The following is a 26488-nucleotide window of genomic DNA, read 5'->3' on the forward strand; positions in this document are numbered from 1 at the left end:
GTTGACAGGAGGGAGGCTGGCACACAAAGCTCAGATTCAATACCGCCATTCCCGTGAGTATGGACGGCCTGGGTTGGGTTCTCCTCCCGCACCCTCTGGGGGAGTGGCCGCTTGCTCATCCCTTCATGGTGGCATGACATTGGGCTTAAACACTGTGTCCATGCCCACTAGTCCCCCGGAAGCAGGGACCCTGCTCTGACCTTGCGTGTGGACAGTGGTGTGGCTGCCCTTTCCCCTTTGCACAATAGCACGTGTTCATGGAGAGAAGACCACTTTGATTCCCTACATATTTGGACCAAAAAGGAAAGGGAGGACACTCGAATAAAAGCCGTGGGTCCACTCTTCAAAAAACTCATACTCTCTCGCTGGCAGTTTTCCATGTAAGCTCGGCGGGTGGAGACGCTCTGAATTCCAATCAGGAGACAACAGAGCTGCTTGCCCCTTCTTCCTCAGTTTTTAGAGCCCACATTTTGTTGGGGGCCTGGGGAGCTATCACATCAAAGGAAGACAGCCCCTTCCTAGGCCCAGGGCACAGCCCATGACTGGGCTAAGCCAAGCCCAGCTATCTTATCCCCTTTTGCTGGTGATTTGGTTTAGAGATGGGCATGTGGCCCAGTTCTGGCCAGTGTCAGGTGAAGGGAAGCCTGATTTTAGCAGGAGGGGGGCCTTCTGGGAAGGTCAGTGCGCCTCTAACTTTGTGAACATAGCTGTATGAGGGTGTGTTGACCGGCACTGCAGCAGCTATCCTGAACCACGAGGAGACAAGGCTGAAGAGAAAAGGCTGTTAGCATATTATAGAGGGCAGAGAAGAGAGGCAGAGTGAGCCCAGCCCTGGTGAAATCGCTGATGTGCTGAGCCAACCCTGGACCCACCCACCTCCAGGTGCCGGTTGTGGGAGTAGATACTAATCACTTAAGGCCACAGTCCGTCAGGTTTTTAGTTTCCTGCAGCCCAAAGCATTCCTAATGCATACAGATCCTTACTTAGGAGCGAATTCTCTTACCAAGACCTCACACTTAGAATTTAAACCCAGGGAAGGTCACAAAGGGATGGGGCTGACAAAGTCTACGACAAGACACACAGAGTCAAACACCAGTATTTGCTAAGCCATTCTGCAGCTCTGGGGTGAGCTACAGCCCCAGATGGGGTGAGGGTGCAGCCCACCCCAAGGCTGTCCTGGCAGGACATAACCCCGGAGAGGCCCTCATGCTCTGTGAAACAATCCAGGCTGTCCTCAGAGGCCCATGCCTACAGCCTGGCCTCGTCTCTGTTTCTTTCACACACTTTCAAGTAAAACGTGCCAGGAAGGAATAGTAACAATAACATTTGCTGAATCCTTCCAATATGCCAGGCTCGGAGGTGAGTGCACTACACAAGCTGCCTTTCATCCTTGACACAGCTCGGGGGAGGGGCCAGCACCCGCTCATCTTCTAGATGCAGCCACTTGCAGCCAGCACACAGAGTGAGGCCAGCACCCAAAGCCATGCACTCAAGGGCCGCTGTCAGAAGTCCTCAAGAGGCTGCCCGGCATCTCTCCCAAAACAGAACTGTAAGACATCACGGGCTCTTAACAAAAGCAATGCTGATCCTGCAAAGGTCCAGCCCTCAGGCCCCGCTGGGCTCCATCCCCTCCCTCTCCGTCACGGCAGCCCAGCCAGTGGCCATGAGCCTGGACTCACGAGAGGCAGTGACCCAATGGCTTCACCCTCTGTGTCCAGGCCCATGTGGGCACAGTTTGGGAAGGGTGCTGGAAGGTTCCATGGCTGCAGTCCAACACTCCAGGGGGCCACAGGCTCACACGGGCCTCCAGAAACCCTCCCCTGTGGCAGTGGGGAGCGTCCTCCATGGTGGGTGCGAGCCCCCTTTCTCGGGTGCATTGGGGCCTGCAGACACCACAGCTAGCCTGCAACCCTGAGAGGAGGCACTCCGACCTCACCCCCAAGGCTGCGTGTCTAGGCGGACGCCAGTGGGGTTCAAGTCACGGGGCAGAGGTCTGCCTCATAGACCCCGTGGGAGCATCCCCAGAAGCAGGCACCGTGCACCAGGCCCCACTTGGGGCATCCCCAGTTCTCCCTTACGCTTAATCCCCCTGGAACCCAAGCATTTTGTCATCTCCACTTCCTTTCCAAGGCCACAGATCTAGATGGCTCAGAGCTGGCTCTGAACCCAGGTGCTGGCTCTGAGCCCACCTCCCCTCCTTACCCCGCTGGGCTGCCCAGCCCTTCCCTGAGCGCAGGCTGGGTGTCCATGCAAGCTGGCTTAAAGGTCTTGCCGAGCAGCCTAGGAACTGTGGGGTGCTGCTTGAGGAACCCCAAAAAGCCACCTGTCCCCCCAGGTCACAGAAGAACAAAGCACAGACAGAGCCTGTCCCCACAGCCCTGCCCCCATAGCTGCACCCCTGCCTGCTCACCAGGAGGTCACAGGACACAGCATCAGGGCTCACGGCTGCACCCAAACATGGTGGGAGGGGGTCCTCTCCCTGAGCAACTCTCTTACTCTCCAGGCAGGGCCACTGCCACCATCTGACAGTGCCACAGCCCCCCAGGACTCTGGCTTCTGGTGCCCTGGCCTGGGGCTTTGCAGGAGAAGAGCCAGACTGCCCAGTGCCCTCTGGCTCTCCGGGGTCCTCCCATCTTGGCTCTCCTGGGATTCTCCAGGAGGGTCTGAAGCTGGCGGGTTGGGGACACACTTCCCCAGGAGTATGTGGCAACTGGCCCAGGGTCACCCACTGTGTGTACACAGCCATCCCATGGCTGCAGCTGGACCCACGCAGGGCTCATACTGCCCTCCAGGACACTGGGATGGGTTCTGGAGCTCACGGGGCACCCAGCGTTTGCCCAGGGGCCCCATGCCTTGGCCCTCTGGGGCCCGTCCACTGCTGTGCAGGTGTGGGAAGCCCTCTCAGACCTTTCCCTGTCTCCTCATCTGTCAAATAGAAGCCCCACAGGATGTCCTGCCATCTTTCCTGAGCCCTTGGGGCAGGGTCCCAAAGCACTGACTGTGGCATAAATGGGGCAGGTGTCCCCAGCCGAGCCTCACCAGCCCCCGTCATCCCTGCCCAACCAGCTTGGCCCCTCCCACTTTGCTTCCAACCTGTACAGCCCATGGCCTTGTCCAGACCCGTGTCCTTAAGGACTGTCCTCATACTGATGGCTGAGCGCTAGGAGGGGACGTTCTGCAGACTGAGAAGGGGTGGGTTGGGCTGGGGAAATCCGCCTGGTCTCTGCAGGCACGTTGGCGTGTCTGTTAGCCAAGGGGAGATGGATGCCAAGTAGCAGTTGAATAGTGAGGCCAGAGCACAGGGGACAGCCTAGCACTGTCAGCCCCAGGAACAAGTCCCCTAGAAGATGCTGTCCCTGGAGACCCCTCCTGGAGAGGCTGGACGGTGGGTATGGGGAGGGACCAGCTGCCTCTTAGCCTCCACACCTCTGCGCCTCCTTCCAAGGGGTCCAGAGCTCCCCCTAACCTCCACTCTACCAAACCATTTGCCCTACCCACCCAGGAAGAACCTGCCCCAGCCGTGGCCCTGGGGACCACTTGCCCTGGCTTTGGGGTGACCCTTACCAGATTCAAAGCTGTCTGGGCCCAGCTCCTTGTGGCCTCCATCGCCATCTCTCTGAGGGGCCAAAAGGTAGGTTTGCAGGGAGGTGGAGACACTCCTGTCTGCGGAAGCGCAGGGCTGGGCTGCAGGCCGGGAGTCTGAGGCGCACCCGTGCAGGTGCGGGCCGCCTAGCCGGGGAGTTGCCCGCGCAGGCCGCCCAGGGCTTCTGCAGAGAGCATTCAGCAGCTGGCTGTTGAAATACTCTGCCTACCGCCACCGGGTCAGGCAGGGCCAAAAGGGCAGAGGAGGCCTGCCTGGAGTGAGGGGTGAGAAGGGCCACGGTGGGAGGGCTGTGGGGTGGTGCCCCATGCCTTCAGCCCACCGGGGTGGGGATTCGTTGCCCAGAGTTTCTGCGGAGGGGGCAGAACCATTCTATATGCGCTCCAGTCCTTGGATGTGCCAGGGTGGGCAGTCATCATGCTGCTCAGGTCAGGAAAGCACACTGCAGAGCCGGGCAGATAGGGTGGGGCTGCTGAGGGGCTGGACCCATGCAGGATGAAGGGTCTGGGCTTGGTCTTGGACCACGGGGATCCCTGGCTAATTTTCACCTGGGGCCTGTCCTGTACTTGGGAGGGGAGAGACAGGCTGGTGGCTGGGAGGCCAGGCCTGAGGCCCTGAGCAAGGCAGACTCCTCATGAAGCAGGGGTGCGGAGGGCAGGGACCTCCTGGGCTGCTCCTCTCCTGAGCCCTCAAAGCCCTGCCGTGTGGCCAGTCAGGACTGGTTGGCAGGATTGGTTACGGGTGGGGGGAGCGGGGTTGAGGGGTTACACGAAAGACCTCAATTGGGTCATTGAGAGCCAGGCTCAGACCCTGGGCAGAGGCAGGACTGGAGGGTGGGGGTGAGGGATGGTGGTAGGTGGGGGATGGTGGTGGGGCCAGGAGGTGGGGAGGGGGAGGGGTGGGGGAGAGGGAGGGGGGAAGTAAGGGGGAGCAGATGGAGGCGGGGCACCACCCTGATGACTGGCCCCACCCCGACCCAGGTCCATCTGCTCCCACCAAGTAGAAAATGCTTGTTTTCATCAGGGGTCTTCAACTGTAAATCGTCAAAACCTGCCTCAAAAGGTGGGGAAGGTTATCCTTGGGTTTTGGGTCTGCAAAATCCAGGCCAGCGCTCACTTTGAGAACTCCCTGCCTGGGAGTGAACCTGTCTTGCCTGGACCTGCCAGAAGCTGCCGAGTCCTGCTAAAATTAGCAAGAGCTCAGGAGTGGGCGGGGTTGGGGAGTGGTAGCTTGACAGAATGCCAGGCTCTCCCGCCAATGGCCAGTGTGGTCATCCCTGAGGAAGCCCTTGACATGACTGATCCCCTTCCCAAAATAGAGCCAAAAGGGCTTCACCAAACCCACATGTGACAGATCACTGTCCCACCAGCCCCTGGCTCTGAGCCTCTGTTTGCACAGGGTGGGCAGGGCTCACCCCTGGGTTTGGAGTTGGGGGCCTTCTGGACCAGCCAGGCCAAGAAGCAGCTGTTCTTCTCTTGGTCCAGGCACATAGCACCTGAGAAGACGATCAAAGTCCTCCAGCTCTGTCCTCTGGGAAGTGGGAGAGGACAGGGCTGGGCAGAGATCAGTGGGACCCTTTCTTGTTTGCTGGACTTCCAGTGTCCTCTCTGGCTTGCACTTTGACCAGCAAGCACCCCTCACCAGAGCCCTTTCCTGGGGCCGCCTCCTTGCATTCCCCAGCACCTGTGAGGGCAGGAAGGAAGGCGTCCAACAGCCCCACTTCCCCATACTAGTTAATCCTCCGGAGCCGGACTCCCATGCATCTTGCCAGCTCTCCTGTGCTCCCACCACAAGAGGTGTGCCCTGTCTCACCGCTGCCTGTTTAGGTGAGGGAGTGACACCAGAGGGTCAACACTGGGCTGGGGTCAAGGATCCCTGTAGCAAGGGAGAGACCTGTCCAGAGAAGAGGGCCCAGGAGAGGGAGGGCCTCAGAGACAATGGCTCCAGAGGGATGCCCAGGACATAATTAGAGTCTTCAATATCTCAAGGGTTGTCCTGAGGAGGTTGAATGAATGTGGTTTCTGCTTAGACTTCCGCCCCACCCAAAACCCAGAACTGCACAACAATGGGCTAGGATGTCTCAGCAGATAGTGAGCTCCCGACTTAATAGGGAGAGAGAGATGTGGGGCATCTGAGAGCAGGACCAGAGGGACTTTTCTCTGTGTCCCAGTTGGTACCCTCATCTCTTGGTTGCTCAAGGAGCTGACTGACAGGCATGATTTAATTTTCTTTGTAATTTATCTCTAGGAAATAATCTGACAAATTCGGAGATGGATATTCCAGGTTACTCTTTCTAGGATCCAAAAATGGGACATAATCCTCACACCCAACCTTCGGAAATTGTCTAAATAAATTATGCTACATTTATATGCAGTCATTTAAAATAGTAAGATTGATCTGCCTCCATTGGCATAGAAAGATGTTCATGACATCCTGTTTAAAGAGAATGTGGTGGCTACCCTCCAAGAGGGCCTCCAATGAGCCCCATGTCTTGCATTCAACCCCCCGGGTAGGCTCCACCCATGCTGAATAGGTCTAGCCTATGTTACTAATAAGCTATTGCAGAAATGATGGAGTGTGACTTGTGAGGCTAGGCCATCAAAGACATTGAGGCTTCTGCTTTTCTATTGGGTTCTTTACTCTGGGGGAAGCCAGCACCAGAGGACCTGAGGACACTCAGGTTCTATTGGGAGGTCCACTGAGAAAAACTGAGACCTCCTGACAATGGGCATCTCCAACTTGCCAGGCAGGTGAGCGAGCCACCTTGGGAGCAGATCCAACAGCCACCGTCGAGCCTTCAGGTGATGCCACCCCAGGCAACATTTTGACTAAAACCTCAGGAGAGACACCAAGCCAGAACACCCTAGCTGAGCCACTCCTGGACTCCTGACCCACAGAAACAGTGTGAGATAATAAAGGTTTGTTTTTTCAAGCCCCTAAATTTCGAGGTAGTTTTTTACATAGCAAGAGAAGACAAATAGAGAGGAAAAACGGTTATAAAATATAGCATGGTTCGTTTTTGTCATGTATATGTATATTATATGTAATATACACATGGGAGGAAACACAGAAAAATGGTAATAGTAGTTATCTTGATAATGGAAATATGAGTGACTTAATTTTCCTCTTTGCTTATCTGTATGTCCTAAGTTTTTCTGCAATGAATGTGTATTAATGGAGTACTATTTTAAAATCAAGTTAAAAAATAAAAAGGTTGGGCCTTATCTGCTATTTTTGCACAGAGGCTCTGATGCCAAGACTCTGAAGGATGCAGGTTCAGAGTTAAATGTGTCAAATTGCCAGCCCCCATATTCCAGTGGGAAAGAAAATGGGGCTGGGAGCTGGAGAGCCCAGCATGCCAGCCCCTCCCCAATGGCCTGACGGCCCTCAGCACCAGCTGGGCAACAGTGTGGGCACTCCCTGACCTGAAGCAATGGGGCCTGGAGGTCAGCATGGTGTTGCATGTGTTTGCCTACAGCAGGATTGACTGGAGACTGGCTGTGCCCTTGCGTAAGGGCAGGCCGGGGGCCTGGTGGTGAGAAGGTGTCAGGCAATGTGGCCATGTCAGGGATAGAGGCAACGGGGAGAGGAGCCAAGAGACAGCAGAGTGGGCTGGGGTCATGATAACCACAGCTAGTGAGTACCCAGTGGCTTCCACATGCTGGCTGCTGTGCTAGGTGCTTATGTGGATCACAACTGGCCTGCAAGCCCAGGGCAGTCATTTTAAATGTAGGGAAACTGAGGCCCATGGGAGTTAAGGGAGTTCCAAGATACCACAGCCATTAGTGACTTAGCCAGGATTTGCCCACAGCTCAGCCTGACTCCAGGTGTACTAGAAGATTAGTCTTCCTGACTAGAGGGGGAGGGCTCCTTCAGAGCCAAGCACATGCTGAGGGTCAGGAAACAGCCTCTGGAGCTGCTTCCATGCTGGAGATGTTCAGAGACCTCAGCTTCAGCTGGTGGGGCTGGGAACAGCAGCAGCCGCCAAGGTCTGCATTGCATGGTGCTTGCCTCTGACAGTTGGTGGGCCTGGAGGCCTGGGGCCAGGTTTCAGGGGGACACCTAAAGGCTGTGGCCATGGGAGGGGTAGGGGAAGAGGGTGGGTGAGGAACAGGGAGTGTCCTGCACATTGGTTGGGGAGGGGGAGGCAGGCTGTGGGATCATCCAGGGCCCCTGCAAGGAAGGCAGGATAATGCTGGGGTGACACAGGAGCATGAGGTCACCAGCCTGAGTCTGAAAACTGCAGTTCACTGGCCGTAGGACTTGGGCAAGTCCCTTAATTTCTGGGCCTCAGCTTCCTCATCAGTAAAGTGGAGGTAACGACTTACCTACCTCACAGGGCTACTGAGGAGATTCAATGGGATGATGTAGATAAGACTCTTGGCAATACAAGTTGTTCAATAATTTGTAGCTATTTTTACTACCAAAGGATGCTTTAGCCCCTGGGTCAGAGTTTAGAATACAGGCCGTCCAAAGCTCTAGATCTACAGCAGGTCCTAATCCAAACTCCCACCCCTATGCCTGCTGATTATTTGGGTGTTCTAAGGAGACAGACAGGTGGCACAGCCTCTTGGATGCCACTCCCACAGTAAATCAATGAAGCTTATTGTCTGGAAAGAGGATGCCATCACAGACAATGGTGGAGTAGGAAGTTCCAGAGAGGAGTCCCTCCACCGAAACAACCACTACACTAGAAAAAAATGATCAAAATAAACCTGATTGGACACTTAGAGCAACCAGGGGAGTGTCTGATGAAAGGAGAGTTTGCTGATGGCTTGTAAGTGAGCAGTGGACACAAACCAGCTACCACCCCCATTCCCCACCATGGCCATGGGAATGGCACCCATGTTCCTTGGGCAGTCAGGACCTTGGGCTGTGTATTTTGGTTGATCTGGTGGTTCCCTGAGGGCTCAGTACAGAGCTTGCCTTTGTTTCATTCTCAGGCTGCAGCAGCCTCCCTGGTGGCATTTAGCAGAAGAGTTAAAGAGACATACGTAACAGTTTAAATTTTTTGTATTGTTTTGTTTTTTGGATCCAGACATTTAAGGATTTCTCTGTCAGGTCACAGGTTGACTGCAGAGAAATCAGAACAGAAACTTCAGTGAACATATACAACAAGAAATACAGATTTTGCAAAAAAAAAAAAAAAGTTTGGATAAGTCACTATACAAATGAACAACTGCAGTCCTCAACAAGCAACAAAACCAATCTTTACAGAGGGGGAGAATCTGACTTCCAGAGTTACCACAATATAGTACTCAACAAAAAATCAGAAAGCATCCAAAGAAACAGGAAAATATGGCTCATTCACAGGAAAAAAAAATCAATAGAAACTATCCCTGAGAAAACCTGAACATTGGAATTACTAGTCAAACACATTAAATCAACATTGGAATTACCAGTCAAAAAAGTTAAGTTAAACATGCTCAATGAGCTAAAGGAAACCATGGATAAAGAACTAAAGGAAATTAGAAGAACAATGTATGAAAAAACAGGGAATGACAATTCCCTAGAATTTAAATTATAGAAAGGAACCAAATAGAAACTCTGGAGCTGAAAAGTACAATAGCTAAGATGAAAAAAAGAAAATGCTAGAGGGCTTCAACAGTAGTTTTGAGCAGGCAGAAGAAAGAGTCAGTGAACAAGAAGATAAGGCAGTTGAACTTACCCAATCTGCTTAGCAGAAAGAAAAAAGAATGAAGTAAAATAAGCAGAACCTGAGAGACCTGTGGGACACCATAAAGCATTCCAACATAAGTATTGTAGGAGTTCCACAAGGAGAAAAGAGATGGAAGGAGGCAGAAAAAGTATTTGAAGAAATAATGGCTTAACAATTTCCAAAAGTATTTAAAGTATATTCCCCAAAGCATTAAAAATAGGGACTAAAAAATATACTGGTATGCTAATCTTCATAGTAGCATTATTCACAATAGCCAAAAGGTAGGAACAATCTAACTTTCCATTAACAGATGAATGGATAAAAGAACAGTATTATTAAATATAATGGGATATTATTCAGCCATAAAAAGGAATGAAGTTCTGACACACTACAGCATGGATGGATGTTGAAAACATTATGCTAAGTGAAATAAGCCAGACACAAAATGACAAATATTGTATGATTCTGTTTATGTAAAATATCAAAATAGGGGCTTCCCTGGTGGCGCGGTGGTTGAGGGTCCGCCTGCTGATGCAGGGGACACGGGTTCGTGCCCCGGTCTGGGAAGGTCCCACATGCCACGGAGCGGCTGGGCCCGTGAGCCATGGCCGCTGAGCCTGCGTGTCCGGAGCCTGTGCTCCACAAAGGGAGAGGCCACAGCAGTGAGAGGCCCGTGTACTGCCAAAAAAAAAAAAAAAAAAAAGAAAAGAAAAGAAAAAAGAATCAAAATAGGCAAATTCATAGAGACAGAAAGTAGAATAGCAGCTACCTAGGGAATGGTGGGGAGGAATGGGGAGTTACTGAGTTTTCTGACTGGGATGATGAAAAGGTTTTGGAAAAAGTGATGATAGTTGCACAATATTGTGAATGAAATTAATGCCACTGAATTGTACACTTCAAAAGTGGTTAAAATGGCTAATTTAATGTTTTACATGTTTTGCCACAATAATAAAAGAGAGAATACTAACAAGCTGTTTATTTTTATGGTAAAAGCAAGTTTTTTACTGCCCCAAATGGAATCACCACTCAATCACCCTTGCACATTCATTCATTCTTTCAACAATGTTTACCAGCAGGTGCCTTGCGCACTACATGGATGTGATATGGCTTATGAATAGGGTGAGGGAAGTCTACTTCTGGATTCCCCCCAAACTGGACATAAGCCTGAAGAAGGTTTTGAGAAGGCCCGTTCAGTCATTTCTGTAAACAACAGGACTCAGCCCTGTGGCAAAGATTAATTCTCACTGTGATCTGTTGTTTTGGATGCCACTAAGAGGGGAATAGGGACTAAGAAGAAAGACAATATAAAAACCATGTCGAGGAGAGAGATTTTGGTTGTAGTGACTGCCACCATTTGTCTAGGAGCAAATAGATGTGATGCCCTAAGTTTCTGAGGAATTGTATTGCTAAACCCCCCATGAACTTGGCCTGAAAAAGCTTTTGATTGCTTAAGCCACAAGATAATCCTTGGGCCCCCAAACTTTATCAGAAAGAAGTAGGCTGTGAAAGGGTATTACATCATAGAGGATAGTGGTCAAAGAAGAATCTCCCAAAGGGTGGGCCCTGGGGCTGCAGAGTCTCCCCTGGAGGGCAGAACTGGAGTCCTATGGAGGAACATGTCCCCACCAGGGCAAGGTCTTCCCAGTCCCTGCCTGGTGAGATTTCACCATCACTATGGATGTGATTCTTTGTTTTCCATTCTTCCCCTTTCCCAATAGGAATGCTGACTGTGGACACTCCGCCCACTCCCCTGGTCCTGGAGGGAAGAAGGATGGACGGTGACTCATCTTTCCTTCCCGGACGATGGGACTGTGCTCAGCATTACCTGCACCTGGTGGAGATGCCTGCATCTCCCCCTGGATACAAGGACTGTGTGGGACCTTGGCTCATCACCTGTGGGGAGGGATGAATGGGAATTCTAAGTGTAAGAAGAAGGGTACCCATGGACTGTGGTAGAGATTACCAGCTGTGGGCCAAAATCCATGTCCTCTTTGTCCACTGTGATAACAATGCCACGTGCATGGCTGGCCAGCCATTCTGTATTCTCAGCCTCTCTTGCTCTGAGATGTAGCACCTTGTGTGAGCCTACTATTTCCTGGTCCAGGCTTTCAAACAGAGAGTGGCTTTTCTAGATTCTTTCCTACCTTTCTGCGGGCTTCATCACGCTGATGATGAGGAAGCTTTAGGAGGCAGTGGAGACAAGAAATGGAAGATGCCTGGATTCCTAGATTACCATGTAGAGGACAACCTCTCAGCCAGCTCACACTTGCATTGACTATCATATGAGCCAGAAATACAATTCTGCTCTGTAGACCCATTTCCTGTTTTGGTGTTGGTTACAGCAATTAAGCTTGCCCTAATTAATACTCAGAATGATAGCACCAATGAGCAAAAATAGAGCTTGGGAGGTGACTGAATCACTCATGTATTTAACATTATTAAGCACCTAATTTGTGCTTAGTCCGAGGTTATGAAAATGACTAGTTTTTAGTTCTCAAGGAGCTTACAATCTAGCAGAAGCAAATAACAAATACAAACTGATACTGGCAGAGCTACAGAGTCTTGGGGGAACATGGAAGAGACTGATGGGGTTTTCTGGAGAATAGGATTCCTCAGTACTGCTTCCTGCTGCCCTTAATGAATGAGTGGGAAGCAGCCAGCAGAGAAGAACATTCCAGATAGAGGGGCCAACAGGACAAAGTCAGAGGCATTTGGAGAAACACAGATACTTACAGTGGCTTGAACCAACACGCACAGAGGGCACACCCAGGAAATTAGATTGTTGCAAATGGCATTTGAGCTAAAGAGGTAATCTGAGTTGGGTTACAGATCCCTTTGAAATGCATAACCATGAGTGTACCGAAAATAAAAATTATGGGTAGGGACTCCCCTGGTGGCGCAGTGGTTGAGAATCTGCCTGCCAATGCAGGGGACATAGGTTTGAGCCCTGGTCTGGGAAGATCCCACATTCCACAGAGCAATTAAGCCCGTGCGCCACACCTACTGAGCCTGCATCTAGAGCCCGCAAGCCACAACTACTGAGCCTGCATGACACAACTACTGAAGCCCGCGCACCTAGAGGCTGTGCTCCATAACAAGAGAAGCCACCGCAATGAGAAGCCCGTGCACTGCAACGAAAAGTAGCCCGCACTTGCCGCAACTACAGAAAGCCTGCGTGCAGCAACTAAGACCCAACAATGAAGAGCCAGTGCAGCCAAAAAAAAAAGTATGGGTAATAGCCAAAGCAATACTCAAAGGAACATTCATGCCCTTAAATGCACTCACAAAAAAATAAATGGAAAATCAATGAGCAAAGCATTCCTCTCAAGGTCTTAAAATCCCCAACACAGAGAAGATAAAGTAAACCTAAGAATAAAGGAATCAGTAATGATAAAAGCAGAAACAAATTGTACAGAAAGCATGCAAACAAAAACAATAGTAAACTTGATTAAGAAATCCCAAACCCAGATCTTTAAAAAGACCAATAAAATAGCAAACACTTGGTCATCTAATCAAGGATAAAAGAGGACACCAATAAATAACGTCAGGGATAAGAAAGAGACATAACCACAGATAAAGAGGAGCTTGAAATGTCTTATGAAAGTTATGTGTAAGACTTGCTTCAATAAATTTTTAAAATCTAGAGAAAAGTGATGATTTTCCAAATAATATGAATTATCAAAATTGACTCAGGAAGATAAGAAAAACCTGACCAGATGGAGAAAAATAGAAGAAATGTTAATAGATGTCAAAAAACTTCCCTTAACAAGAATACCAGGTCTTGCTAGGTTTTTCTGTTTGTTTGTTTGTGGTTGCTGCTGTTGTTTTCATATGGCTATGGAAATGTCCAGTGCAAGGCCTGGCCCATAACAAGTCTTAATAAATGCTTATTTAATGAGATGATAAGTAGATAAGACTTATTTGGCAGGCAGGGACAGTATGTGAGGGGCCCAAAAGTTGGGGCTGTGTGTTCAACTGCATCCTGCAGACAGTGGAAGGCCAGATGGTTTATGACAGCAGGGGGACAGGGGGAAGGGAGATGAGGTGGCAGAGGTGGGATGGATGGGGCTGGGAAAATAACAACAACAAACAACAACAACAATAATGTCTGCTTATGTGCTGTGCCAGGTACAGTCATCAAGACACAGAAAGGTAAGCTACTTACCCTTATCACCCTGCAAATATGAGGTTCAAACTCAGGCATTCTGTCTCCAGTGACTCTTAGTCACTGAGCTATCCAGCCCCAGACGAGCTTGGGGTGTCATCACAGCAAGTCTGCAGTGATGGGTGAGGGCTGTTGCCCAGGGGTTCAGCAGTGGGAGCAGAAGGCTGTGAACTCTGTTCATAGAAACATGTTTCCACATTCCTAATAGGATCCCTGTAGCTTTACTCTCACCGCTTTGGCAAAACCATGTCTGATAAAATGCCTTGTGTCCAGAACATATCAAGAACTCTTACAACTCAATAAGAAGACAATAACCCAATTTTTTTTTAACATTTTTTGATGCGGACCATTTTTTTTTAAGTCTCTACTGAATTTGTTACAATATTGCTTCTGTTTTATGTTTTGGTTATTTGGCCCCGAGGCATGTGGGATCTTAACTCCCCGACCAGGGATTGAACCCGCACCCCCTGCATTGAAGTCAAAGTCTTAACCACTGGACCGCCAAGGAAGTCCAATAACCCAGTTTTTTTTTATTTATTTGTTTGTTTGCTTGCTTATTTATTTATTTATTTATTTATTTATTTGCGGTACGTGGGCCTCTCACTGTCGTGGCCTTTCCCATTGCGAAGCACAGGCTCCGGACACGCAGGCTCAGCAGCCATGGCTCACGGGCCCAGCCGCTCCGCGGCATGTGGGATCTTCCCAGACCGGGGCACAAACCCGTGTCCCCTGCATCGGCAGGCGGACTCCCAACCCCTGCGCCACCAGGGAAGCCCTAATAACCCAATTTTTAAAACCTCACAAAGAATGCCCATAAGCATATGAAAATATGTACCTCATTAGTCAACCAGTGAAATGCCAATTCACACCACAATGTTCTGCCACTGTATACCCACCGGGATGACTAAAAGTTAAAAGATGGCCAAAAGCAAGTGTTGGGGAAGACATGAAGTTACTGGAGTCCTCAAATATTAGGAAGGAAAATAGTACAGCCCACTTTGGAAAACAGTTTGGTGGTTTCTTCCAAGGTTAAACATACACTTGCCACCTGACGCCACCTGGCACCACTCCTAGATATTTATCCCCCCAAATGAAGATGCAAGTCTACACAAAAGCTCGTAACTGAATATTCACAGCAGCTTCATTCATTGTAGCCAAACCTGGAAACCCCTCAAATGCCTATTACCTAGTGAATGAATAAATGGACACATAGCACATCCCTGCAGTGGACCACGGCTCAGCTGTGGAGAGGTAAGAAGGACTGGCAGACTGCTGATATGTGCACAGCATGATGCAAAGTCAAAGAAGACAGACACAAAACACTGTGTTCTCAATGATCCCACTTATATAGAAAAGGCAAAACCAAAGGGACAGAAAACAGACCAGTGGTTTCCAGGGTCTGGGAGTGGAGGAGGTGATTGACACCAAGAGGCTGGATGCATGGCCACCATCAAAAAATCTACAAACAGGGCTTCCCTGGTGGCACAGTGGTTGAGAGTCCGCCTGCCGATGCAGGGGACACGGGTTCGTGCCCCAGTCCGGGAAGATCCCACATGCCGCGGAGCGGCTGGGACCGTGAGCCATGGCCGCTGAGCCTGAGCTTCCGGAGCCTGTGCTCCGCGGCGGGAGAGGCCACAACGTACCACAAAAAAAAAAAAAAAAAATCTACAAACAATAAATGCTAGAGAGGGTGTGGAGAACAGGGAACCCTCCTACACTGTTGATGGGAATGTAAATTGATACAGCCACTATGGAGAACAGTATGGAGTTCCTTAAAGAACTCAAAATAGAGCTACCGTATGATCCAGCAATCCCACTCCTGGGCATATACCCGGAGGAAACCATAATTCAAAAAGACACATGCACCCCAATGTTCATTGCAGCACTATTTACAATAGCCAAGACATGGAAGCAACCCAAATGTCCATCGACAGATGAATGGATAAAGAAGATGCTGTACATATATATGATAGAATATTACTCAGCTATAAAAAGGAACGAAATTGTGCCATTTGCAGAGACATGGATGGACTTAGAGACTGTCATACAGAGTGAAGTAAGTCAGAAAGAGAAAAACAAATATCATATATTAACGCTTATATGTGGAATCTAGAAAAATGGTACTGATGAACTTATCTGCAAAGCAGAAATAGAGACACAGGCTTAGAGAACAAATGTAGGGATACCAATGGGGGAAGGGAGGGTGGGATGAACTGGGAGATTGGGATTGACATATATGCACTACTATGTATAAAATAGATAACTAATGAGAACTTACTGTATAGCACAGGGAACTCTACTCAGGGCTCTGTGGTGACCTAAATGGGAAGCAAATCCAAAAAAGAGGGGATCTATGTATACGCGTAGCTGATTCACTTTGCTGTACAGCAGAAACTAACACAATATAGTAAAGCAGCTATACTCCAATAAAAATTAATTAAAAAGGAAAAGAGGCGGGATGGAGGGAATCTGTTGGGTGATGGGAAGATTCTGTATCTCGACAGTGATGGCAGTTACATAACTGTACACTTTGACAAAACTCATCAGACTGTACACTTAAAAAGGTGAATTTTATTGTATGCATTTTATATCGTCATTAAAAAAGAAGAGTAGCAGTTGAAGTTGAAGAGAGTCAGGGATCCACATTAGAGGTGGAAAGACACAGGCGCCTGTGCAGAGAGCTGCTGCCTTCCTCAAGCCTCCTTCTGCAGTGGGTCTCTCTACTCCAAGGAGCCAGGACCCTGGAAGTCATCGTTCCAGCTCCCTCATGGCACTTGGAGCAGGAGATGGGAGCTGGTGGACACTTGCTACCTACCTGACCTCAGACATGTGATTCATGCCTGCTCCTAGGGGTGAGGGCAGACACTGTTTCTTGCCCCCCACCGCTGGTTCCTCTTCTTTCTTGCTCACAGACCCTCCGTTTTGTTTGGGGATCAGGTGGCGACACGCCCAGCACTGGGGGATGGCCCCGTCTGGCCTAAAGCCCACCCCTTCTGGAGCTGCCAGGAGGGAGGCACCTGGGGAAGACGTGGCAGCAGAAGGCCCACCCCTCTTGCATTTGGAGCATCACTAGGTCTGTTGGTATCCCTTGTGCTGTGGCTGCACCTCGCAGCCATGAGGGGGAGGCGAGAACAGCCAGCACAGCTGACCCAGAGCCTGACATCAGGGTGTCACTGTATTGGGCTGAGAACCACTTCTGGCCTATTTATTGTGTGAAATTATGAGCCCTATCAGAGAACTCAGTGATAGTTGGGTATCTGGTACAGCCTAACGGACCCGAACTGCCACAGTGGGGACCAACAAGTCATTCGGCTCCGCTGCATGTGAGAAAGCCTAGAGAGGGGGAAGCAAGGGACGGTGGGACACCCATAGGTAATTACCCTCAACAGGGTGGCTCAGGAAAGCCCCCAAGAGGTGAGGCAGAAGCTGGACTTTACTCCCTTCAAGGTGATGGAAACCAGCGCTCTGCCGGAAAACAACTGGCTCTCCAGGGGAAAAGACCTGAGTGGAGGAATTGAACAGAGGCCCCCCAGCCTCCCTGGAACCTGATCCCCTGACCCTGCTGGGCCACCTCCCGGAGGCTGTGGTTCTGGCAGTGGCCATGTGACAACGGCATGGGGGGCTCTGCTACATACTCCCCCCATCGCTCCGGCCCCACCACCTGCAGACAGAGTTGGGGCTGTGTCTGAAAGGATGGAGGGAAATGCCCTGTTCTACCCTCTTACTCCACGGCTAATGGTGCCACTGGTCAAGCTAGGTCTGCTGCTGCTCCCCACGTGGATTCCCCAGGTGGCTGAACTACACTCATCACTTTGCAGCCACTTTGAAAACATGGTGGTGAACTAATTTCCAAGAGCAAGAGCCTATATTCCTTGTTTTAAATGAAAAATAAATGATGCCCATCCAAACCCTCCATCTCATTCTCCAAATATCACTAAAACTCTCTTTATATACAGCAATCCACCAACAATTTTTGCATACTATAAAGCATTCAAAACATCAACTTCCTAATCATTGAACTCTTAAAGAACTCAACGGTGGCTGTATTTGTATGGAGTACACAGGGGTCCTGTTCATGGCACAACCTATCACGTTATAGACGGTGCTGGTACCTGCCACGATTCCCTTTGCTGGGCACTGCATCTGCTCCCCAGCTGCTCCGATTGGCTGCCAGCAGCTCACAGCTGGATCCTTCTCCTAAGACTTGTCTTCAGTCTATGAAGTCACCCCACCCAGAAATACCTGGAAGGTTATGTGCCTCCGGGATTGGCAGAGAAAATACAGTGTGTCATGCAATACTGGGAACATATATTAAAAATTTATTTGTTGTTTACCTGAAATTCAAATGCAACTGGGCATTCTGAATTTTTATTTGCTGAATCTGGCAGCCCTGGCCCTCCCACTGGGACCCCCAGCCAATGACTGCCCAGTACAGGAGCGCAGAGGCTACCCGGCCTCATGAGGGATGACTCACGACGCCATTCATGCTCCAGAGCTCCCCGTGAGATCAGACTGGGGATTGACTTCTGCTGAATCCGAATCTGCCTCCAACCCTGTCTTACCCCAACACCCATGCACCTGGCCTCACCTGAGCACACTCTCTCACAAGTGACCAGCACCAGAAGCCTCGTCGCAGACCTTCTGGGACCCTACTCCTAGGACCTAAGTTGGTGCCAGGCTGGTCTTGGAAATGAGGTGGGGCTCTGGAAGTGGATTGTTTGCAGCAGGATTGACAAGAGGAGAGGAGCGTCACTGGTGGCAGAAGCAGTACTGGTGGCAGACTTCCGCTGATTCCCATGGTGGGGGCAGAGTGCTGATGGAAGGGAAGGCACCGCCCGTGTGATGTCTGGCGCCAAGGGCTCTGTGGGGGGACATCAGCCTAAGGACTGTGCAACTGAATGGCTGCTGCTAAGTGTCACAGTGCACTGAAAAGAGAAAATGCCAGGCTCGGATCTCTTGATTTAAAGCAAAGTGGGAGAGGAGGAGGGTCTCCTGGGCAGTATTTGTCTCCTGCACCCAAAGGCCAACAGAGCTGGAGACCAGATGCAGGACTTAATTGTACGGGAGCAGTATTTGAACTGCAGAGAGGGCAAGCTTGCCCCATGAGGGAGGAGTGTGGGCAGTGGTGTGCTGGCCAATGGTTAACAACTGGCTCTCAGGGATGATGGAGGTCCTGGTTGGTAGCATTTTCTTTTCTTTTTTTTAAAAATTTATTTATTTTATTTATTTATTTTTGGCTGCATTGGGTCTTTGTTGCTGAGCGCGGGCTTTCTCTAGTTGCAGCAAGTGGGGGCTACTCTTCGTGGCAGTGTGCGGGCTTCTCATTGCAGTGGCTTCTCTTGTTGCAGTTGCAGAGCATGGGCTCTAGGCACGCAGGCTTTAGTAGTTGTGGCACGTGGGCTCAGTAGTCGTGGCTCGCAGGCTTAGTTGCTCCGTGGCATGTGGGATCTTCCCAGACCAGGACTCGAGCCCGTGTCCCCTGCATTAGCAGGCGGATTCTTAACCACTGCGCCACCAGGAAAGCTCCTGGTAGCATTTTCTGATTTTCATGGTGTAAGCCCTCCCTCCATGGCCAATTTCAAGCTGCCGACACGGCATCACTGAAGGAGTTGGAAAGAGAGGCATGTGGTTGGCTTTCCGAGTATGTGTAGATGAGCTTGAGAATTTTGAATTCCCAGATTCCCATGCAGCCTCTGCTCTGGGCTTACAGAGTAGCCTTGTTGTGAGAAGGAGGCCTTGTCTCCCTTGACGACAATGCAGAAGTCTCAAAAGAGACGATGTATGTCCTTCTCAGGACCTGACTCTGTCTCTCCCCCTGGCCATATGCACTAAGGTCAAATCTCAAAATGGCCAGTTGGGGAAGGCTTGGACCTGCTGAGGGAGGAAAAGAATGATATGCTGAGGTTTCTGCAGGCTCTGGCTAACATGTTCTGGCAGGAAGTGGGAGACTTGACCTGCACGTGCTGGACCAAGGCAGGTAGACTCTAAGGAGAAGGGCGACTTTGCTGACAAGGGAGCGCTCACCGGTGATGCAGGATTTAACACCCTGGCAAGGGTCCCAAGAGAGGGTTCCATTACATTGCTGGGGTGGCTTTCAAAGCTTTAAAAAAGCAATGACCCACATTAAAGGAGGTAGAGTCTTACTATATAGCACAGGGAACTATATTCAATATTCTATGATAATCCACAATGGAAAAGAATATTTAAAATATATATATATATATGTATAACTGGATCACTCTGCTGTACAGCAGAGATTAACACAACATTGTAAATCAACTATGTTTCAATTTTAAAAAAGGAGGCATAGGGCTTCCCTGGTGGCGCAGTGGTTAAGAATCCGCCTGCCAATGCAGGGGACACGGGTACAAGCCCTGGTCCTGGAAGATCCCACATACCACGGAGCAACTAAGCCCATGTGCCACAACTACTGAGCCTGTAAGCCACAACTACTGAGCCCACGAGCCACAACTACTGAAGCCTGCGTGCCTAGAGCCCATGCTCTGCAACAAGAGAAGCCACCACAATGAGAAGCCCGCGCAGCGCAACGAAAAGTAGCCCCTGCTCCCCGCAACTAGAGAGAGCCCGCGCGCAGCAACAAAGACCGAACACAGCCAAAAATAAATAAAATTTTTTAAAAAAGCTTTAAAAATAAATAAATAAAGGAGGCAGAGGTTCTTGAGTTTATATGGCAGACCGTGGAGGAAGTGATCAAAAGGATAAGAGAAATGGGTATAATAACGTTGATCTGCTCTGTAAGACTGGAAAACCCACAAGGTGGCCATACTCCTTGGAAAAGTAGAGGGATACTCTGTTTTCCAAGGCTGTAGGGGACATGCTGATGAGGGGACATCAACAGAAAGGCTCAGAGGGGGCTGTCCTCTGTAGACCAGGGCTGATGGGAGGAGATGTTGTTTCAGAACTACACTCCTTAGTAGCAGTGGGGATGCCAGATCCCTTAATGGCAGAGACCAGAAGCAAAGCAGGAATAATTACCATACTGAGCAGCAAGACTGATAACCAGAGGGGGCTGGCCTACAGGGATCTAAGGAGAAAGCTGACAGAGTGTTGTATCCTTCAGGCCAAGAAAGGGTGAGCAGAAGGCTGAGGTCAGCCACCCCAGTGGAAAGTTAAGATGGAAAGGCATAGTTTCCAAACCCGAGCCTGTTCTCAGGTCCAGAACCCATTGATTGAAAGAGGGACTGAGTCTCCATGAGGAAGGAAGGACCCTGAAACGCCACAGCAAGTATATATAATAGGGATATGTGGTTATTTGCCTGAATACACATAATATTCAGATATTTCAATGGCTATTTCATGGCAATTGACATTGATATCTAGGGTCCCAATGTATTATCATGGCTCCCCTGTTAGCACAGGGGCATACTGGGGTGAGGGGATAAATAGGGTTCTGGCCCTGGTCTGCCTTATGTGGGGTCTACTAGTTCCACGGATTCACTCAGTGGCCACTTCCCTGGATCCTGAACATATAATTGGAATGGATTTACTTAGCTATTGGAAGAGCCCTCACAGTGGTTCCTTGATCCATAGAACGAGAACATTTGTAATAGGAAAGGCCAAGTGCAAGCCCTTGAAATTGCCATACACACACACACACACACACACACACACACACACACACACACACGAGCCAAAAGAAAAGTGTCAAATCCTGGGGAAATGGCAGAAATGATTGCCATTCTTAATGACTCAAAGGGCGCAGGGTGTGGGTCACATCATATGATCATTAAGTTCTCCAGTCTGATCCCTGAAAACTGAATGGATCGGGATGGATGGCAGTGGACTGACGACCACAAATTCAGTTATACAATTGCAGCTGAAGTGCTGGATATAGTATCTCTTCTAAAACAGATTAACACAGTTTATAGTAGGTACATAGCATGCAGCTATTAGTCTGGCAAATTTATTGTTATGGACTGAAAGTCCCCCCAAAGTTCATATGTTAAAGCCCTAACCCCCAGTGTGATGGTTGTTAGAGGTGGGGCCTTTGGGAGGTAATTAGGTTTAGATGAGGTCATGAGAGTGGGGCCACCATGATAAGATTAGCGTCCTTACAAGAAGAGAAAGAGACGGCAGCTCGAGCTCTCTGCATCATGTGAGGACACAGTGAGAAGGTGGATATTTGCAAGCCAGGAGGAGGGCTCTCACCAGAACCCAACCCTGCTGGTACCCTAATCTCAGACTTCCGGCCTCCAGAACTGCGAGAAATCAATGTCTGCTATTGAAGCCACCCATACTGAAGCTATGGTATTTTGTTATGGCAGCCCAAGTGAAGACATTCATTGTTTTACAATTCCCTTCAGGAAGGAAGAGCAGAAGCAGTTTGCACCCACATGAGATGGATAATAGTATTCAGTCACAGTCTTGCTCCAAATGATGTGAATTCTCCTGCCCTCTGTCACAGTACAGTCCCAAGAGACCTAAACCATCTGGTCTACACAGACCACAGAACATTATATTGAGTCACCATATTGATGACACCATGCTAGTTGGACCCACCGAGCAAAAGGGGCAAGTACCATGGATGTCCTGGCGAGGTACACCAGGAAAAGACTCAGGGGCCTGCCACATCAGTGAAACGTGTAGGGGCCCAGTGGTCTGGACATGCCAAGGACAATTGCTTTCAAGTGAGTAACAAATGATTGTGCCTTTTTCTCTTATCGCTAAGAAAGGTGCATAGTGCTTGATAGGCCTCTTCAGATTTTGGAAGCAGCATATTCTGCCCTTGGCAATACTGTTCCAACCTATTTACCAGATGAAACAGAAGGCTGATAGTTTAAGTGGAGACAGAGAAAGAAAGGGCTCTGCAGCTAGTCAGCCACAATCAGCCCTGACTCTGAGGCCATGTGACCTGGCAGCCCTGATATTTGAGATGTTACACTGTGTGAAGTGTGATAAACCCCCAGAAGAAGGTCACAGACCAGACCCCGGGCTCTGGACCAAGGTCCTGCCAACTGCAGCAGAGAACCAAACACCACCTGAAAGGCAGCTCCTGGCCTGTCACTGGGCATAGGTAGAGACAGAACATCTGACCATGGGACATCGAGTGACTATGTGGCCAGAACTGCCCGTCATGAGCTGAATGCTGTCAGAGCTGCTAAGTCATCAGATCGGGCAGGCCCCACAGCCATCCATCATGAGATGGAAGTGGGGCATCTGCAATCAGGCTCAAGCAGGTCCAGCTGCAGGAACAGCTGGCCCAGACCCACCTGTCACCTACCACTCCTGCACCGATGCCCCCGTGCCCCTCTCTCAGCTCACAGATGGCCTTCCCTTTGCCTGGCTGTGGAGGAGGGCAAAAACCCACCCATGCTTGGTCCACGGACAGGTCAGATTGGCCGGTTGGTACAAGCTGGGAGTGGACTTCTGCTGCACCGCAGTCCCACTCAGGGGTGGCCCCAGAAGACAGCGGTGAGGAGAAATCCTCTCAAGAGCCTGAGTGTGGGGCAGGGCACCCAGTAAGTCACTTTGTGAGGAGCGAGAAGTGGCCCAAAGGTCAAGGTATGCAGAGACCATGGACAGGGGTGAACAGCTTAGCTGGAAGGAGAGAGATTAAGAGGACTGGGGACAGGAGAGGTGTGGGGAGGAGGCGTACAGATAAATCCAGGTGCATGGGAACAAGTTTGAAGAGTTACTGCCTGTGAGAAACAATCTGCCAGAGAAGAGGCACTAAATAAGCACGTGGAGGACAGACCAGCAGCTCCTTACGTCTGCTCAGTGTTTACACGATGCCCTCACAAACCAGTAACAGTGGTGGCGGAGGTGGAAGCTGTGTCTACAGTCGAAAGCATAGGCTCTCTTTTGCCAAGGCTGATCTAGCTTTTGCTGCTGTCAAATGTGTGACCTGCCAGTATCAGAGACTGACCCTAAACCCCTGGTGTGACACTGTTCCTCCAGGAGACCAGCCAGCCACGACTCAGTGACAGGCTGGCTACCCTGGACCCTTCCCTCTCTGGAAGGGGCAACAGTTCATCTGATATTTCAGGCATGCATCTGCCTTTCCTACATTCAGTGTTTCAGCCAGTTCCACCAACCGAGGACCCACAGAATGTCTGATCTACTGATGTGAGATCCTCCACAACACGATCACAGATAAAGGACCCACTTCACGGCAAAGGAGGCTTGGCAGTTAGCACACGGTCCACAGAATCCACTAGTCCTCCCACCTAGAAGCTGCCCCCCTTATACAGTGGTCAAACAGCCTCCTGAAGGTACAACTGAGCTGTCAGCTTGAAGATGCTCCCCTATAGAAGGGGCAGGTGTCCTCCAGGGTGCAATGTCCTCTTTAATGGCCACTGGGTGATGCTGTGTCCCTAGAAGGTAAAATACATGGGTCTGGGAACCAAAGGCTCTTCATCACTCCCCCTGACCCATTTGGGGAATTTGTTCTTTCTGTACCCATAACCTTACGTTTTGTGGGCCTAGAGGTCCTGGTTCTCAAAGGAGGGCTGCTTCCAGTAGAGGAACATGAAGAGTCCCACTAAATTTAAAGCTATAATTGTGACCTGCTCACCCATGCTCCTGTGCCAGTAGCCAGGCAGGCAGAGAACAGCCGCCAAGGCCAAGGAGCTCGACTGGGTACAGTGAAGGGCACTGGGTCTGAGGTGGCTGGAGTGTGGCAGCGGATTTCAGGCCTTGAGGCTAAACTCTGGGCTCTGCCCCGTGAGGGTCTGGCTCTGCGCTGAGGCCACGGGAGGTTCTGTGCAGGGAACTGCGCTTAGATGGCCCACTCTGGAAGCAGTGGGAAAGTGGGCTTGCAAGGTGAGGACCTGAGGTGGAACGGCCAGCGGAGCCAGGCGTGGGGGTGAGGATGGTAGAGCAGAAGGGCTGCTGGGGCCAGCCGGCCAAGGGGCACACGGCTAGGATGGGCTACGCAAGACAGCTGAGAGCAGGCCTGTGAGTGTCTTGGTGAGTGGAGCTGGGCTGCGCGGGGGCCACGCTGCTGTTAGGACAGGCATGGATGGGGTTCAGGCCGGGTGTGCCCAGAACAGGACCCTTGTCCTGTGTCCCTACACCAGCCCTCTGACTCCTGAAGGCGGCTGATTCTAGCGTCTCGGGCAGCCAGCGCCTTGGGCTGGGCCGCTCAGATTGCACGCGCCCTGTGGATCTCCAGTGTGTTCATGGTCCCAACAGAGCCCCAAGGAGTCCTTCCTGGGAATCGTGTCTAGCGGGACCTCACAGGGAAGAGTTCTCCTTTCTCTCTGGTTATAAGGCTGTAAGGCTGTGAGCCTGGAGCTCCTATGACCAGGTCCCCATCGTCAGGTGGGGAGAGTGATGCCAGCCACAGACAGAGGTGGACAGAGGGGGCTTGGCTGCCTTTGAGTCTCAGATCCTGCTCCCCAAAGCTGCCCTCACCTCAGCACATGGAGCTTGGTCCCATCAGGCCAGTCCAGCCCCTCTTTGCTTCCTCTGGTTCCACTGAGTTTGCGTTGCTTATGGCCAGGGATTCCTGACGATTCCCTGGGTGACCACCTGTCAGAGTGGCTGTGACCTGTGCTATTGAGGGTGGTAGCCACTGGCTACATGTGGCTCTTGGGCACTTCAAACGTGGCAAGTCCACATTGGGAGATGCTGTACGTGGAAAATACACATGGCTTTGGAAAGCAATATGAACCATAGCATGTGAAATATTTCATTAACAGTTTTTATGTAGATTACATATTTCAATGATAATATTGTTGTTGTTTTTCTTGGCTGTGCTGCGCAGCTTGCAGGATCTTAGTTCGCCAACCAGGGATGGAACCTGGGCCCTCAGCAGTGGAAGTACAGAATCCTAACCACTGGACCGCCAGGGAAGTCCCAATAATATTCTGTTTATAGTGGGTTAAATAAAGCATTATGAAAATTAATCTCTCTATTGCTTTTTACTTTTGTAACGTGCCTACTAGAAAATGCTGCATTTCCCCTAGACAGTGATGTGCAGGGGTATGTGCCTGCATTGAGGGAAAGCTGACACCTTGAGGGTCACCCGTCAGACACAAGCAGGGCACTTGGCCATGGACAAGGGGAAAGGCGGGGGACTCCTGGCTGTTCCTGGCGGTGCTGTCCCTTTATCCTCACGGACCAGAAGCGTCAAGTCCTTGCCCCTCCCCTAGGAAAGTGGTTTTCTCCTGTGCTGCAGGGCCTCATGACCCTACGTGTCCCATCCTGAGTGTTCTTCCTGCCTCGAAACCCTCATGGGCACATCCCATCTGGGCTGGCTTCCCCCACAGGCCCCTGTGCAGCATTCCCTTCTTACTGGCCTTCCTGGCCAACCCACCTGGAAAAGATTGAAAAGGAAGGGCACGCTGTGCACCTCATCCCAAACTCCCTAAGATGCCCAGGAGCCACTTGCCCTGGTTCTCAGTCCCTTCCTTCTGCTGTTTATGGGCCCCCAGGCCCTCCCCTAGCCTGGCCTCTCCTGCCCTCCACTGGGCCACGCAGGAGACTGGTACCAATTCCTGAATGTAGGGAAAATGCAGGCTGTGACCTTGCATGGGTCTGGGCTTGGGCAGCCTCCTCTTTTGCCCTCCTCAGGGCTGCCCAGGAGGGGGAATAGCTCTGTGTGGTTTGTTTTATAAAATTTTGATTAAAAGTGTCAGAATTTTTTTTTTTTTGGCTGTGCCCCACAGCATGCGGGATCTTAGTTCCCTGACCAGGGATCAAACCTGTGCCCCCTGCAGTGGAAGTGCGGACTCTTAATCACTGGACCACTAGGGGAGTCCTAAAAGTGTCAGAATTTGATAAAAAGCGTGTGTGCGGTTGGTCAGGGCGGGTGTGGGGGATGGATATCTACAGCTGAAAAGAAAAAGTCCTCAAAGCCAGTGAGCCAAAGGGTGAGGCAGGCAGGCGGGGCTGTGCCCGTCACTGAGGTGGGGGTGGGTGGCCACCCTCCCCAAGAATTCCTAGTCCTTGGAGTCTGTGAAATGTGGCCTTACATGGCAAAAGGGACGTGGCAGCTGTTAAGAACCCTGAGATAGGGAGATGGTCCGGGATTATCCCGTGGGCCCAATGACATCATAAGCATCCTTAGAAGAGGGAAGGGGGAGGCAGGAAGGCCAGA

General features: G+C 50.6%; 1 protein-coding gene across 1 annotated transcript in view; it reads right to left on the reverse strand.

Annotated features, from left to right (window-relative positions):
• GCK (glucokinase) overlaps window positions 1-26488 on the reverse strand; it is a 56226-nt gene that overhangs the window by 11609 nt on the left and 18129 nt on the right. The gene's annotated exons all lie outside the window — the stretch shown is intronic.

Source organism: Mesoplodon mirus (assembly GCF_964341445.2).
Source record: "Mesoplodon mirus genome assembly, chromosome: 9".
Taxonomy (NCBI): domain Eukaryota; kingdom Metazoa; phylum Chordata; class Mammalia; order Artiodactyla; family Ziphiidae; genus Mesoplodon; species Mesoplodon mirus.